This window comes from Hyperolius riggenbachi, chromosome 7, assembly GCF_040937935.1.
Source record: "Hyperolius riggenbachi isolate aHypRig1 chromosome 7, aHypRig1.pri, whole genome shotgun sequence".
NCBI lineage: Eukaryota > Metazoa > Chordata > Amphibia > Anura > Hyperoliidae > Hyperolius > Hyperolius riggenbachi.
The window spans coordinates 109,711,812-109,725,229 of record NC_090652.1 but is presented as its reverse complement, the minus strand read 5'-3'; the positions used below and the strand labels follow the sequence as shown (position 1 = coordinate 109,725,229).

Below are 13,418 nucleotides of genomic sequence, written 5' to 3'. Positions count from 1 at the left end.
TCCCTCCCCAGGTAATCATAGGGGCACTTTTTTTTTCTTACAGACTCTTTATAGCAGGGCTGTGGAGTTGGAGTGGTGGAGTCGGAGCAATTTTGGGTGCCTGGAGTCGGAGTCGGGAAAAAAAGCACCGACTGCGACTCCTAATGAATTTGTAACTGTGATTAAAATAGAAAATATGATAAAATGTTCTATTTTTCAGATAATAGTCATTAAAAATAATGTATATATACAGTAATAGCTGTGTTCAGTCTACAAAAATGAAATAAACCAATCAAAATTAGTTCCTTGTGCTGCTTCAATAAAGCAGTCCCCATATTTTTAAAGTCAGATATACACATCTGATTGTGACTGTATATATGATGTGTACACAGGAATCTCTTATATATACGAAATAACATCTATGCTGTAAGTATAAAGCCTGATGTGTAGCCGTGTCACTAATAGAGATGGTCAATGAGATGGAAATAATTCTGCATTGATGCAAATGTATGCACTCTCTTTGCTCATGAAATCAAATAAATTGATATGTTGTTAAAATTTGGTTTGGTGACTATGAATTAAAGGGTACCTGAGGCGAATTAAAAGAAAAGCTTTATACATACCTGGGGCTTCCTCCAGCCCCCTTCAGGCCATTCGGCCCCTCGCTGTCCTCCTCCGCCACCTGGATCTTCTGCTATGAGTCCAGGTAATTCAGCCAGTCAGAGCAGTCTGGCTACATGCCACTTCCACAGCCAGGAGCATTCTGCACCTGCACAATAGTGCTGCGCAGGTGTAGTATGCTCCCGGCGGCGGAGTGTGTGCATGCCCACTACACCAGACTGGCTCAAGTACCTGGACTCATAGCAGAAGATCCAGGTGGCGGAGGAGGACAGCGAGGGACTGATTAGCCTGAAGGGGGCTGGAGGAAGCCCCAGGTATGTATAAAACTTTAATTTCATCTGTCTCAGGTTTACTTTGTTACACAGTAGTAATATACTTTACATATACTCTCCCCACAGAGCTGCAGGGAATCCACTGAGAATGTTGTGCACATTGAACACAGAGGTGTTGTCTATCACTCATAAACCTGGTTCAGATTGTGCATGAAGAATGTGTAATAGAGGAAGAATCTCCTCATTCCCCTGCAGAGTACCTGCACATCATTCTTACATGTACCCACAGTTACATTGCCTAGGGCCTGATAGATGTTCTGTGTTTTCCGGTCTGTACCTTTTACAAGTACTCTTACCAAGGACTAGTTTTAGTCTAAAGGGAATAAATCTAGTAGTCTACATATCCTTCTCACTTCAGTTGTCTTGTAAAATTCCTAAGCGTTGGCAGTTAAGAGACGAATTTCATGTTACATACTGTTAACCACCTGGGCGGTATGGACGAGCTCAGCTCGTCCATCACCGCCGGAGGCTGCCGCTCAGGCCCTGCTGGGCCGATTTGCGCCAAATAAAGAGCAGCACACGCAGCCGGCACTTTGCCAGCCGCGTGTGCTGCCCGATCGGCGCCGCTCTGCGGCGATTCGCCGCGAGCAGCGGCGAAAGAGGGTCCCCCCAGCCGCCTGAGCCCTGCGCAGCCGGAACAAAAAGTTCCGGCCAGCGCTAAGGGCTGGATCGGAGGCGTCTGACGTCAGGACGTCGGCTGACGTCCATGACGTCACTCCGCTCGTCGCTATGGCGACGGTGTAAGCAAAACAAGGAAGGCCGCTCATTGCGGCCTTCCTTGTTTATTCTGGGCGCCGGAGGCGATCGGAAGAACGCCTCCGGAGCGCCCTCTAGTGGGCTTTCATGCAGCCAACTTTCAGTTGGCTGCATGAAATAGTTTTTTTTTTATTTAAAAAAAACCCTCCCGCAGCCTCCCTGGCGATCTTATCAGAACGCCAGGGTGGTTAATCAACAAAATTGTAATATGCAAAATTAGAGGAGTCGGAGTCGAGGAGTCGGAGTCTGTGGAATCCTAAACTGAGGAGTCGGAGTCGGTGGATTTTTGGACCGACTGCACAGCCCTGCTTTATAGGACACCCAAGGTGAAAATAAATCAACCCAACCGCAAACTCTGCTCTGCTCATGAGCTTCTTTTATCCTATTTTAGAATTACTTCCTCACATTCACATATACAAGACTTCTCAAGTGCCTCACCCCTCCTCTGGAATGCCCTTCCACAGCACATCCGTCACTCTCCCACCTTTGAAATCTTTAAATGCTTCCTCAAAACCCACCTTTTCTAACAAGCATATGCTCTAACTTAAGGCTCATACACACATCAGACCATAGTCTTTGGAAAATGAAAGATCACAGACCAATCTTACCACCCTTCATGTAGTATGGGAGCCATAGTCTACACAGTCTTTTCTATGGAGCTGAACTCCACATCAGAAAAAAATCTTTGCAAGATGCTGCACACACAGATGCTGTACAGACACAAAAGATCAGTATCTGCAAAAGATATGTTCCTGCCAAAAATCCATTCCTGCAAATTGCAATGATAGTCTATGAGATCTGCAGTGCATCATACACACATGATTTAACTGACATTCATCTGCAGATCAGATCCACCAGGATGGATTTTCAGATCTGCGGATGATTGCTTGATCTGCAGATGAATGTCAGTTAAATCATGTGTGTATGATGATCTGCAGATCTCATAGACTATCATTGCAATTTGCAGGAATGAATTTTTGGCAGGAACAGATCTTTTGCAGCTACAGATCTTTTGTGTCTGTACAGCATCTGTGTGTGCAGCATCTTGCAAAGATTTCTATCTGATGTGGAGTTCAGCTCCATAGAAAAGACTGTGTAGCGTATGGCTCTCATACTACATGAAGGGTGGTAAGATTGGTCTGTGATCTTTCATTTTCCAAAGACTATAGTCTGATGTGTGTATGAGCCTTTAGTCCATTCACCCTTCAACCTCACATCTAGTTTTACTCCTTACTTAATAACCTAATCATGCACTGCCTGTATGTATACTTCCCTACTTCTTGTTTCCCTACATTCCTTTAGTTTGTAAGCTCGCAAGGGCAAGGCTCTGACACCCTTTTGTGTCTTGGAATATTATTTATTTAATAGCTTGCACTCGGTTATACATTTTATTCATCATGTTACATCTATCATTGTAATTGCCAGTTCTGCATTTTGTACCAATGTCCATATTTCATTATATCATGGTCTGTATCATTACGTACCCCTTGTATGTTTTGCAATTTTGCACAGCGTCACAGAATATGTTGGCGCTATATAAAAAAATAAATTAATAATAATCTAATGAAATAATTGCATCTATCTTCCTTCTCCTAAAAATGACTTTTTAACCTCCTGAGTGTTACGCCGCTCAGGAGGTTTTGTTACTTTGTGCCCCGGGATGAATTAATTTGCTGTAATAGCTGCATAACCTTTAGCTAGCACTAGGCTAGCTAGTCCAAGTGTCCGGCACCCCCCGATCCCCCCGTTTATAGGTTACCCTGCCTGGATCCAGCGATCGGCGCAGCCTCTCCGGATAGCTCCGGTCTCTCTATGGGGAGGATCGCACCTGACGTCACCGACGTCATGCGCAAACCCGATCCTCCCCATAGAGAGATCGGAGCTGTGTGTGGAGGCTGCGCCGATCGCTGGATCCAGGCAGGGTAATCTATAAACGGGGGGATCGGGGGGTGCCGGACACTTGTACTAGCTAGCCTAGTGCTAGCTAAAGGTTATGCAGCTATTACAGCAAATTAATTCATCCCGGGGCACTCCTGAGGACAGAGAGCGGTATGCCTGACAGAGTCTGGCGCACCGCTAAGGAGGTTAAGATATTCCATGGTTTTATTTTATATTTAAATCTACTTTTCAAGTTTTTACTGTTTTGTTGTTTTTGTTCAATGACACATTCATTGAAGTATGCCAGAGCTAAAATCTATGAACTCTCTCTTTCCTGCTCTCAAAAGCCATTTTCGGCTAATTTCTTATCAGTCTTATCGGTTGTAATTTCTTATCAGTGAGGGTCACAGAGTGGTCTGACTTAACCTCCTGGGCGATAATCCCGAGCTGAGCTCGGGGTATATCGCGCAGGAGGATTTCTCAGGCCCTGGTGGGCCGATTTGCATAATTTTTTTTGTTACGCGCAGCTAGCACTTTGCTAGCTGCGTGTAACTTCCGATCGCTGCCGCTCGCCGCCGATCCGCCGCCGTGCAGCCCCCCCCCGATCCCTTGCGCAGCCTGGCCAATCAGTGCCAGGCAGCGCTGAGGGGTGGATCGGGACTCCCTCTGACGTCACGACGTCCATGACGCCGGAGATGGCGACCGGGGAAGCCCAACAGGAAATCCCGTTCTGAACGGGATTTCCTGCTTACTCTGATCGCCGAAGGCGATCGGAGTGGGTGGGGGGATGCCGCTGTGCAGTGGCTATCATGTAGTGAGCCCAGGGCTCGCTACATGATTTAAAAAATATTTTTTTTTTAAAAAAAGTGCTGCGCCCCCTCCTGGGCGATCTAATTGTATCGTCCAGAGGGTTAAAGGGACTCCGAGTACCTCTCATGGGCATGCCTTTAAAGGGAACCTAAACTGAGAAGGATATGGATTTTTCCTTTTAGGCTTCTTGCACACAGGGACGTTACAGGCGCACGTTAGTGCAGCCTGTAACGCTCCCCCAACGCACAGCAATGTAACACAAGTGGGCTGTTCACACTGCCCGCGTTACATTGTAACGCAGCAAAATGCTGCATGCTGTGCGTTCTACGCGGCTAAGCCGCGTTAGACTGTTTGCACATGCTCAGTCATGTTGGGGAGGAGGGGTGAGCGGCTGGGCACACGGCTAATTAATATTCACTGCACTCAGTGACGTGCAGTGTTTACTTCCTGGAGCGGCCGCTCTGTGCGGCGATTGGCCGGGCGGGACCACGTAATGCCGCATGCGTCCAAGAGTACGCATCACGAACGGCAGAGTGAGCTGCACAACGCGGCTCACTCCGACATCCACACCAGAGAGCACCAGGCGTTGCGTCAGGGGCACGTTATGTGCCCTATAACGTCCCCTAAACGCAACGTCCTGGTGTGTAACTAGCCTTAAGATAATACCAGTTTCCTGACTCTCCTGCTGATCCTGTGTCTCTAATACTTTTAGCCACAGCCCCTCAACATGCATGATCAGGTGCTCTGACTGAAGTTAGACTGGATTAGCTGCATGCTTGTTTCAGGTGTGTGACTCAGCCACTACTGCAGCTAAAGAGATCAGCAGGACTGACAAGCAACTGGTATTGTTTAAAAGGAAACATCCATATCCCTCTCAGTTAAGGTTCCCTTTAAGCCAGACAACTTCCAACAAAGTTGTGCTATGACCCCTCTGGAGGAGCCTCTTGCAATGGCCATGCGCATCACTTCCTCTTCCTGCTTCATTCAGTGATGCACTTCTCTAACAGAGAAGATGGGGTGACCCTGAAGTTATAACATAGCCAAGATGGCAGACGCAATTTTTAAATTGAACGAAAACTAATTGGAGTAGAACGGTGATTCAGACATCAAATGGAAGAGGAGAGGACAAGATACAGAAAGGTATGCATCTTTTAAGTACTTTGCAGTAATGGTCGGATGCTTAAAGGCATACCCATGAGAGGTGCTCAAGGTCCCTTTAAAGAGAACTTGAGGTGGGTTTCTGCAATCAATATAGGACACAGAGGCACATTCTGCATACAATGCCCAGCCTCTGTGTCCTTACAGTGAGTGGCAGCAGCAATGTAAACAGCCAGCTAGCGACACTGTGTGTCGCTAGCATGGCTGTTTTTATAATGGGGGACAGCAGAGTATGGGGGGCGGCTGGGGGCACAGTATAATAATATTCTATTGTCCTAATATTCATGTCAGAAACCCACCTCAGGTTCTCTTTAAGCGTCATATGCTATGTACACATGTTTGCGATCGATAGATGAGTTCGATTGACAATTTCTCATATGCGATATTACTTTTGACCGTTTTTCCGCTCGATTTCTCATAGAAGTGAATGGAAATAAACAAATTGAAAATTGATCGAACAGGAAATCGACAGGAAAAACGCATTGTGTGTACCCAGCAATACACACGCTCATCAAAAGTCTTTTAAATGCACATTTATCAAACAACTTTTGTTGTTGAAACAAACCAAAAGAGTAGTTTGCTATTGTTCAAACAACTGATAAGACGCAGCTCAAGTCAATCCAATTGTTGGATTGACTTGAGCTGCGTCTTATAAGCCTTCAGCCTTCAGTCCTAACCCAGACAGGAACTGCCACTTACATACCTGATGTTTAACTCTTTCAGGCAGAGAAAGAAAAAAAACGAACACAGCATAGTTATTTGTGTGCTAGGCACTGTACATATACATGTCTATATTATCACATCATGAGGTCGATTCAAAAACAGCGTTAGTTCACATGAAAAGCGCACGTGATCGCGCGATAACCTTTGCTTATCACGTGAACTAATGCTGTTCGCGTGATAAGCACTGCGAGCGGCAGAGCGCGTGATAACTCCTGTGATAGCAGTTATCACGCGTTTGTGAATAGACCCCATGTCACCTTAGGTATCCTTTAAAGTGAACCTGAGATGGATCACTAGCCCCTATGTATACTTGCCTGGGGTTTACTCAAGCCCCATGCGCACCGTGGCCTTCATCGCCGCCCTCTTCGGCCCTTCCGTTCTGTCGCGGGCTTCTGCACGTGATGCCACGTGTGCACCCCTCGTCGCGCTCCTGTGGCCTGGAGCGTTCTGCACCTGCGCAGGAGTACTGTGCAGATGCAGAACACTACAGGGAATGGAAGCACGGCTCAGCCGTGCATACGCAGTAGCCCACAACTGGTGGCGACTGACCAGATTACCGGGAATTGTATCGCCAGAACGGAGGGGGAGAAGAGGATGGCGAGGAAAGCCATGGTGCTCAGGGGGCTAGAGGAAGCCCAAGGTAAGTATAAATAAGGGCCAGTGTCAGGGCTGTGGAGTCGGAGTCAGAGCAATTTTGGGTACCCGGAGTCGGAGATTTCATAAACTTAGAAGTCGGGAGTCGGAGTTGGATGATTTTTATACACAATCCACAGCCCTGATAAGCATTATACTAAAAAGTCGGAGTCGGAGCCATTTTGGGTACCCAGAGTCGGAGTCGGTGGTCTCAAACTGAGGAGCTGAAGTCGCAAGATTTTTGTACCGACTCCACAGCCCTGGCCGGTGCGCCATCTCTGGTACACTAAGTACAGCAGAGCCCACAAACAGCCTAAGATATTAGCTTTAACCACTGTGAGTACTGCCAGCGATTTGTGCTGGTTGGTGGAGACTGCTGGTTATTTGAATCCTGGATAACTGGCACTCTACTGTACTTATTTGCAACCATGGCAACAGTACAAGTACACAGTAAAACTAAGGGGACTGGAAAAAAATAAATTCAAGAGCCAGCAGGCATTTCTGTAACGCTAAGAAAAATGTTGACACTGGTCGGGTTAGCCAGCCGATATGTGCTGTGGCCCTGTTAGTGACTGCTGGCATCCCTAGCATCCAATGGTGCAGAGGGTGGGAGAAAATCCAAGAATTTCCTGACACACAACATAGTCTTGCACATGCAGCACACAGACGAGTTGCTAGCCAAGGAGGGAACCAAATAGATGCCTGCTAAAAAGTGGAATGGGTGAATGGTAGTTATTGTGAACAACACAGCTGCCGAGAATCATCCCTAATGTCCTCTTAGGCTAGAACCCCACTAGGAGAGCTTTTCTGAGCGCTTTGTGATTTGAAAAGCTCTAGCTAATGTAATGCTATGGGTGTGATCCCACTTGAGTGATGTGATTTTATAAAAATCCCCCATAGCATTGCATTACCAAGAGCTTTTTCAAATCACTCACGCTTACAAAGCGCTCCCAGTGGGTTTCTGGCCTTAGAGGACAACTGAAGCAAGAGGGGAATGAAGGCAGCCATATTTATTTCCTTTTAAGCAATACAAGTTGCCTGACTGTCCTGCTGATCCTCTGTCTCTAATACTTTTAGCCATAGACCCTGAACAAGCAAGCAGCAGATCAGGTGTTTCTGACATTATTGTAAGATCTGACAAGATTAGTTGCATGCTTGTTTCTGGTGTGATTCAGACACTACTGCAGCCAAATAGATCAGTTGGGCTGCCAGACAACTGGTATTGTTTAAAAGTAAATAAATATGACAGCCTCCATATTCTTCTCTCTTCAGATGTCCTTTAAATTTTAGAGGGGATGTGGGGATAGGAGCACCTCCGCAGCTTTCAAAAAGTACAAACACACCTTAACTGCCCAAAAGAAGTGTTAGCAATCGTCTCAGGTTAAAGTCTAATGTCAGTTCAGGTGTCCCATTGCTACATTAGTGATGTGTCACATTGGATCGCATCTTGATCACTAGTTTCTTTTGTAGTCCCTACAGAAAAGACCTGCATGAAAATACACACATCCCTCTCCAAAGTACAGACCAGTCAGCAGATATCCAAGTAGCAAGTCCTCATGGCAACTATTCCTAAGCTGTCACCCAAAATGATCACTATGATTATATCGGGACAGCGGCACCACACGTTGTACATGCGTTGTGTCGGGTACAGTAAAGCAGTCAATGAAAAGTATGCTTCATTTTACTGTTAACATGCCACACTGTGAACAAGGCACAGGTGGACGCTACACCACATTGCAATGTACCACTGCGAAGAGGTTTGTAATAGTGCATGCAGTTGGGAGGCGGGGGACTGGTGTGAGCGTATATGTATATATATATATATACTTATCTAAGGGGTGCTGCTTCTCTGGCCTATCGTCTGTAAGGGCCCTTTTCCACTAGCAGTCGCTAGCGTTCGCGCTGAACGCTAGCGATTGCTGAATCGCAATTCCGCCGTTTTCCCGACGTTTGCGGCCGCGATTTTGCTATGCTATGCACTGCATAGCAAAATCGCGGCAAAAGTCGCTCCGCGGCGCGATCGCGATCAAGTAAAAAACGAATCGCGGTAGTGGAAATGACCTACCGCGATTCCTATGTTAAAAAGAAAACCGTAGCGATTGTAAAATCGCTAGCGGTTTTGCGATTCAGCTAGCGCAAACGCGCTAGTGGAAAAGGGCCCTAAGGGAGCTGCCATCTACTCCACAGACCAACTGCAGCTGTAATGGATTATGAACTTCTGTGGAATTTGTGCATGCCCCCTAGCAATGCATACTGGGTGATGTAGTCCATGGATGTGAGAATATCTCTGTGCTCACATACAGACTACATCTCCTGGCATGCATTGCAGCTAGCGCGCATTTATGATTTTGCCAGCAAGTTGAAAATGCGGTAGCTGGGGAAAGTTCTGTGGAGATGACAACTCCCAAGGCCAGAAGAGCAGCACCCCACTGTTCTCCCTATAAATGTTTTCCAGCTGGGTGATATAAAAAAAAAGTAGCTTGGTGCAGTGTGAGGGGGGATCGCAGGGCCAGTGCCACACTGTTTACAGCATAGGAGGAGGATGAGGATGCGAGCCGCGGCTATAAGAGCCTGGGGAGAACACTGCAACCCATAGTTAAAGGCTACCTTAGCGCTGTGACAAATTAAAAAATGAGGGGGGGGGGGGGGAGAAGGCATATGTAAGATGCTCTGGGTGGACAGCACGGTGGCATAGTGGATAGCCCCCTCGCCTTGCAACCCTGGATCCCCAGTTCCAATCCCAGCCAGGTCAACATCTGCAAGGAGTTTATATGTTCTCCACATGTCTGCGCGGGTTTACTCCCACTTCCCAGAAACATACAGATAAGTTAATTGGCCTTAGACTAGGATACATACACTACATGATACATACATAGACATAAAACTATGGTAGGGATTAGACTGTGAGCTCCTCTGAGACAGTTACGTGACAAGACAATATACCACCCCCCCTCCCCCCGAAACTACTTATGGGTTGGAAGGGTCAGGGAGCAGTGCAAAGGCACTGCCTCTGCGCATTACACAGTTGTTACATTGTGCGAATGCGCAAAGCTCTCACGCAATCAAGGACACAAGTCGCCAGGCAGCGAAACCAGACCCTCCCAACCCAGAAGTGGCTTCAGGAGGCTATTAAAACGGACCGGTAGGGGACGGAGAACGGAGGGAGTAGTGGGCATGAGGAAAGCATCCTACACATGCCTTTTCCTCGTTTTTAAATTTGTCACAGCGATAAGATATCCTTTAAAGTGGACCTGAACTCTTGCACAGGACAGAAGGAAAACATAAATAAACTAGTAGACCCAAGCACGTTTAAAAATGGCTCTAGGTCTGTTTTTTTAAATTTTCATTTTGCATACGCGTACACCCGCTCACACGCCTGCCCGGCTCACTGGCCCCATCCTCCAGTACCAACTGCTGTCTGGGTCAGTGCTGCACACATGCGCAGTAGCAGAAAGCACGGACCCAGCTACACAGAGACAGCGCTAAGCAGGGACACAGGGGTTTTACTACAAAGGACGCACAGTGTATGTTTTTAGAGAGTTTAGCCTGTTTAATTGAGTACATTTGAAATCGGCGCCGGTAGACTTGGGCGCAGGATACAGCGGTATATAGCTGGTCCTGCTGCTGCACAAGTAGTCCAGGCCGATTTAATTACTATTCCCCCTCCAGGCCGCCATGGATAGTGGGGGAATGAAATAATTCGGCTTTCAGCGATTGCTGGAGGCCGAATTATTATGTTTTTAAGCAACCTCGGCTGCGTCCTTTGACGGAGCCGACCTTACTCACTGAGCGCTGCAATAGGAATGATTCCTATTGTAGTCTATGGAGGCGCCGGCTGCGCCCAAATCTAGCAGCGCTGAAAAGCACTGCTCCGTGTTTAATTCCCCCTCATTTGTGTCTAATCACAAGTTGTAATCTGTTCTCTCCCCTGTGTCACATGACTGCCACGGCAGAGATGGCAGATAAGCTCATTTGAAAACACAGGCTGTTAACAATATGTCTGTTTCCATGAATTAGAAATAGTGCAGATTTATTTTAGGATTTGTACCTGCAACAAAGAAATTGTTTTTAGGTTATTGTGCTGTTGTGTACCTTTTAGAGCAGTTAGGACATTCTGAATTCAGGTCCACTTTAAGTTACCCCAATTATCACAGACCTCCCTTATGGGGAGGGTCATTTAAAAAAAAAAAAAATATTCCAGGTGCAAAGAGAAATAAATCACGCATAGATCAGGAAAAAAGTGAAACAGCCCTTATTAAAATACAGCTTTTTCTGATAAGTCTTCTCCTATGAAACAATTTTTTTTTAATTTTCTGTTTAAAATAAACTTATCAACATTCCAATTAAAAAGAAACGTACTCTGAATATTTTCTAGCTTGCTTGTGGTTCAAAAGGCACTTTACTGACAAGGTGTGAAATATCACTTAGGAGAAAAGGTAAATTGAATTAGGGCCATTATATGTTGACTATATATAGCAAAGTGCTGCAAATGTTTAATGTCATGCCTCATTTGGGGCGCGAAACTGAATGAAAACATTTCAAGAATAGTAAATATTTTTATTCTGCCAACATCCCAAAAATCTGAAAAGCTCCTCCTGCTTCACATAATGCTAGTGACTAGAGAATGGGGAGGTGCTGACACTTGTAGTCCGCCAGCTGCAGAAGAGGTGATGGCTCTAGGCGCCTGGTAAAGAGCATCAGCAGTAATAAGCAGCACACATGGCACGAGGCTTCGGCTCTCCAGTCACGTACAACAACCGGTCGCCAGTACAACACATGAACACAAGGCGAGCTTCTTACCATAACAATGAGCAACTCCTCCACCGACTCCACTACACTTCCGCCCGGCGCCTCTACGATGACGTCCGTGAAACGTCATCATGCTTCTGTTCCATTGCTGGTGGCCTGGAGTCACGTGATGCTGAGCGAGAATGCCTGTGTAATGTATGATTACGCTGCCTCAAAGCTGTCCTCCATGGCAGACATGCGCAGACATGACTTCCTAATTCTGTGGAGAGTGCTTCCTCATTCCACATCCACAGAGAGAAGGCAGCACAATCAGACATAGCACAGCTCAGACTGTGCTTCTGCAGAGCTGCCCTCCAATGGTAATTAATTCCCCAGCACTTCAGTGCTTTGAATGGGGTCTATTGTAATGCGCTGAAGGTGGCTGATTGTAGAAGATTACTGACAGGAGGACAGGACCTTAGGTTAATTTGCAGGGCACACAGTAGTCAGAAGTGCTTGATTAGAATACTGATGGTGGCCATACACTTGTCGATTTGCCATCAGATTCGACCAACAGATAGATCCCTCTCTGATCGAATCTGATCAGAGAGGGATCGTATGGCCACCTTTACTGCAAACAGATTGTGAACCAATTTCAGCCTGAAACCGTTCACAATCTGCTTGGGTTGTGGTGCTGCTGCCGCCACCGCTCCCCCGCCCCCCATACATTACCTGCTCCGCCGGCGCGAGTTCCTAGGTCTCCGCTGTCTTCTCTGCTCTGGTCTCCGGGTCCGGTGTAATGTCTGATTGCACTGCCCGGAAGCTGACTACATTTGAAATCGGCGCCGGTAGACTTGGGCGCAGGATACAGCGCTATATGGCTGATCCTGCTTCTGCACAAGTCCGGGCCGATTTAATTACTATCCCCCCTCCAGGCCGACATGGATAGTGGGGGAATGAAATAATTTGGCTTCCAGCGATTGGTGGAGGCCGAATTATTGTGTTTTTTAAGCAACTTCGGCTCTGTCTTCTGACGGAGCCGACGTTACTCACTGAGCGCCGCTATAGACTGATTTCCATTACAGTCTATGGCGGCGCTGGCTGCGCCCAAATCTAGCAGCGCTGAAAAGCACTGCTCCGCGGAAGCTCCCTTCCACACTGAGTAGCACGCATGCTCAGTGTGAAGTGAATTATGCTGCTGTTGGTAAAATAATAAATATCTCCGCTTCCACACATCCTACACTCACCAAATTTTCAGGGTAGGGAGAGCATCCCCTGAAAGACTTATATGCCAAATCGCAGCCCCCGAGCCCCGCTGGTTCAGGAGATAGATTAAAGAAACCTATCTCGGGAACCAGTGGGTCTCGAGGGCTGCAATTTGGCATAGAGGTAGTTTGGGGGTCCCCTCCCTACCCTGAAAATTTGGGGAGTGTAGGATGTGAAGAAGCAGAGATATTTAGTATTTTACCATCAGCAGCATAATTAAAGGAATACTTAAAGAGGAGCTGTTAGGTATAAGGTCTCAGAGAAAATAAACACATATATCAGTAGCTAAATATTGGCTGTACTCACATTACATATGCATTTCACTGTCCACGTTTGGATTTCACAGAATTTTTATATAGTATTTGCAGAGAATGATGCTCCTGACAGCTCATGGCAGGCTCCATGTTTGTCTGTCTCCTATGAAGCCAATTGTGTCGTCATGTCCTGCCTGCTTCCTGGTGATTCGACTCACAGAAAAGCTCGTAATGAATAACACTACTGTGCAGTGAATATTAATTATCCATGTGGCTAGGA

The 13,418-nt window shown here is 46.7% G+C and overlaps 1 protein-coding gene across 2 annotated transcripts in view; it reads right to left on the bottom strand.

The window, feature by feature from the left end:
- INTS1 (integrator complex subunit 1) overlaps positions 1 to 11,799 on the bottom strand; it is a 168,059-nt gene extending 156,260 nt beyond the window's left edge. For both annotated transcript variants that reach the window (XM_068244500.1, XM_068244501.1), the window contains exon 1: positions 11,691 to 11,799. The gene's annotated coding sequence lies outside the window, so the exon portion shown is untranslated. The remainder of the gene's footprint in view (positions 1 to 11,690) is intronic.
- Between the last annotated feature and the right edge of the window lie 1,619 nt (positions 11,800 to 13,418).